This window comes from Garra rufa, chromosome 3, assembly GCF_049309525.1.
Source record: "Garra rufa chromosome 3, GarRuf1.0, whole genome shotgun sequence".
Lineage (NCBI taxonomy): Eukaryota > Metazoa > Chordata > Actinopteri > Cypriniformes > Cyprinidae > Garra > Garra rufa.
This window is the reverse complement of record NC_133363.1, coordinates 23,942,424-23,946,959: the sequence shown is the minus strand read 5'-3', so window position 1 is coordinate 23,946,959 and position 4,536 is coordinate 23,942,424.

Here is a 4,536-nt window from a genome sequence, read left to right as displayed (position 1 = left end):
CATTCTAAACCCATTTTACATTGTCTTGTGAAACAAAAGGTCAAAATCTCATGATGTTTCATTTTTTAAATTGTGACAGGATCTTTTTTTTTTTTTACGTCTGCGCCCCTAATATGCAAACCAACGTCATTCTTAAGCTATATGATTTTCTTTCTTCAGTGAAAAGCAAAATGTAACCAAAATATTTGAATGATTTAGTAATTATTTTTACCAGTGCAATAACTATTCAAATTAAAATTTAAAACAGAATATATTTTTTATTTGGATCTTTTCAACGATTTGGTTTATCTAGATCAAAAAAATGGTATGACTTTTTTTGAATTGGACCGATCCTGTTCTACATTCTCATGACAAATTGTGATAATTTAATCCGAGACTGCAAAATCATATGACAATGTACAACTTTTACAAAAACAAAAACAATAGCTTTCATTTTTTGGTTTCCTATTAAAATCATGGTTGGGTTTGGGTTGCACAACTCAAACAGTATAATGCCTTTAATAGTTTCACCATCTCGTATGAATTAACTTTAAAAAAAGAGAATCAAAATGTTTAATAAATTAAAACATTTCACTTTTGAAGACTTGCATACTACCAACAAATTATGATCCTTTTAGACTGCTTATGACTCTTTTATGATACTTTTACAACGATTTTGTGTCAGTACGTCATTTAAAATCTCCATCTGACCTCCAAATAATGAACAAAGGCTAAGTAAATGACAAAACTTTGTTTTGATGAATGTGATGCTTTAGTTTTTAGTTTTAAAATACTGGGAAGATTGTAAATAATGCACAAAAAACACAGCATATTAAATTCAACATAATTACATCCAAACTCCTTCACAACACCCTTGAAATTATAGTCCCACTCGACAGTCTCTCGTCTTCCTATTCCCTTAATACATGATCTCGAGAAGTCCTAAACTGGACTTTATACGCATCTCACATCCATTATCAAGTAGGATATCCAGCCGCGGATCCTCGAACGCACACGCCGCCGCACTTCAGTGAATGTCACGCTGGATTATTTAAAGGTTTTTTGAGCCAGTGACACTTCCTTGATTTACAACTCTTAAAAGCATCTTCCATCACCACTGTACGAACTTAATATTTAATAAAGTGTCCGGAAAACGTAGAAAACGCATTTTATGCTGTTGTAATAGAGCAGTGCTCTCGGCAATTTATTTTTAAAGTCAGTCAAAGTGGCGTTTTTGGACATAAAGTGTGTAAACTGAAAACACAAAATGGCATGGCGAGGTCACAAAGCGGCGCTTACGAAATCATGACGAATTTGTCGCTTGCGTACGAGGTCAAACTTCGGTCAGTTCTCGGATGATCTAAAAAACACAAATTGGATATTGCTCTAGTGTTTTTCAAATGTCAAATCTCTAACAAAGTACGCACCCAAACAAACCCAAATACGAACTCGTCGTCCCTACGAAAGAATTAAGCAAAGTTCATCTGAAGTTCACGCGTCTGCTACCATCGATGAAGGCTGTTTTTTTTTATTTGGGTTTTAGGGGCTCAACACTAGCCCCAGACTGTCACATCAGCTATGACGTGACATTTTCTGAACTTCCGACCCCGGTCGGCGGGTCACGGTCCGGTCAGATCCCTCCTGCGGGATAGAGTCGCTTCACTAAAACATGACCGAAATGCCTGGCCATTTCAAACATGCCATACTTGCGTTGCTTCATAAGCAGCCCCCTCCTTCGTCTAGAACCAGAGTTCAGCGAAAGGCCACCGAATGGCTCCGCCCTCAAAACAGCGTCACTTGTTTACAAGGAATGTTAACGAGTGCAAGCGTCTTTGCTCCGCCCATCGTTAAGCGGCTCGCGCCGCGTGACCGTTGCTTCACACGGAAACACACTGACCCCTGTTGTTTGGAGCTGGAAAATTTTGCAAAGCTATCAGTTAATGCTTTTGTAGATGAAAAAACTGATATTTCATGTAAAATAATAAAAAAAAAAAATAGTCTAATGTATTACTATTATTCATTTTTTAAATTTTTCTTACCTGAAACTTCAATGCCTTTTGGTGTAAATAACGCCCCTGTGTAATTTACTAAGAACAAGCCTAAAATTCAGCTCTAAAGTCTTCTTGTGAATATAAATGTTATTATTTATATTATTAAATATAACTATTTTGCAACCATAAGCTCAGTAATAAAATATATAGGGAACACTTTAAAGCTTTTATATATAATGCATTATAAAAAATATTGTTAATGCATTAAGTATGCTGTGCAGGGCACCTTATGAAGCATTTTATGATCTTGTGATAAATTATTATTATTATTATTACCACAGTTATAATACATTATAATACTTATCTATTCATTTACAATGCATAATGCATTTATTTATCTTTCAAAAATTAGAATGCATTTTAACTTTGGTTGCAATTATGAAATAATGCATTATATGTCAACACTTTGCAGTGAAACAAAATGTAAATGCTGCACTTTTATTGTAGCTCCAATTTGCACTGAAACTTCTGGGATTCAATTTTAATATAAACCTGGAAATAAAATACAATTTTAGGATTTTAAAAATGTAAAATAAACGTTTTGACATCAAACAAATACATATTTGTGGACCACAAAACCAGTCATAAGGGTCACTTTTTTGAAATTGAAAGCTGAATAAATAAGTTTTAAATAAGATTTTGAAGTTATAATGCATTATACTACTTATCTGTTTATTTACAATGCATAATGCATTTATTTATCCTTTTTAAATATTATAATGCATTTTAACTTTGGTTGCAATTATTTATGAAAAATGTTTCGACATTAAACTAAGAAATATTTGTGACCCTGGACCACAAAACCAGTCATAAGGGTCACTTTTTTGTAATTGAAAGCTGAATAAATAAGCTTTGCATTGGTTTTATGAACTTATTAATTATTATGACCACAGTTATAATACATTATAATACTTATCTATTCAAAGTATAATGTATGTATTCATCTTTCAAATATTATAATGCATTTTAACTTTGGTTGCAATCATTTATAAAAAGATATAATGCATTATAACAAATTATGAATACATTTATAATGCATTATATGTAAACACTTTACAGTGTTCCTGATTTATAATATAAAACAAATGTAAATGCTGTACTATTATTGTAGCTCCAATTTGCACTGAAACATCTGGGATTAAGTTTTAATATAAACCTGGAAATAAAAGACAATTTTATGATTTTAAAAATGTAAAATAAACATTTCGACATCAAACTAAGAAATATTTGTGACTCTTGTCCACAAAACCAGTCATAAGGGTCACTTTTTTGAAATTGAAAGCTGAACAAAAAAGCTGTTCATTGATGAATGGTTTGTTAGGATAGGACAATATTTGAGATATTTGAGATATAACAAAAAAATCTAAATATTGAGAAAATTGCCTTTAAAGTTGTCCAAATGAAGTTCTTAGCAATGCACATTAATAATCAAAAATTAAGTTTTGATACATTTATGGAAGAAAATGTACAAAATATTTTAATTTAACATGATCTTTACTTAATACCCTAATCATTTTTGGCATAAACGAAAAATTGATCATTTTGACCCAAACAGTGTATTTTTGGTTATTATTTTTTATTTTTATTATTCAGCAATTTTTTTTACATGTTTATGTACTAATGATATATTGTTTTCAATCAAAATCATATTATTTAATTAGAAAATGCTTATATTTTAATCCATATGAACACCTTTAAGAGAACGGAAGAAATGTAAGCTTGTCACAGAAGTGAATCATCCATCCGTGCAACATTTCTCAGTTTATTACGATCAAGAGACACAGATAAAAATAGGCTTTATGGGAAAGCGACATAACGGAAAACACTCTTAAAAAAAAGAAAAGAAGAAGCAGCACCTGGATGATTCCCATCGGAGAGATGAGTCAAACAGGATTTTGTTTCTCACACAGATCCCATTATTTTAAGTATCAAAAAGAAAACTTTTTTTTTTTTTTTTGGAATAAATAATAATTTTAGATGAAGTTCCAACATTAAATTCAGGACATTCAAAACACACACACACACACACACACACACACACACACACAAAAAATACATAGTTTCACTAAAGTACAAAAGTAAAACTACATACAATCTTTAAATAAAACTTAATTTATGCGTATTCATGACACATTAAATATGTGTAAGTACAAAACATTTCTGCTAAAAAAATTAATGAAATTGTAGTAAACTATAAACAAAGTAGAGTAATATACTGTTATATAACAGTGATCGCAGTGTAGTTTCAACAAATACTGACATTTTAGATTTGAAATCAGCAAGTGCAGATGAGATAAAGGGAGAAATGGATTTATTGTAGATCTATAAATGCCTCCATATTTTTATTGTATCTCAGTCATTTTCATTTTCATGATAGCTGGATTGTTTTATGTGGTTAATGGTGCCCTCTATTGGACAGTTGATGTACAGCTGTCAACATTTACCTTTAGTGTTTAGGGCAATGCAAAATAAATTAATATTATTGATATATTTTATTAAAATAACA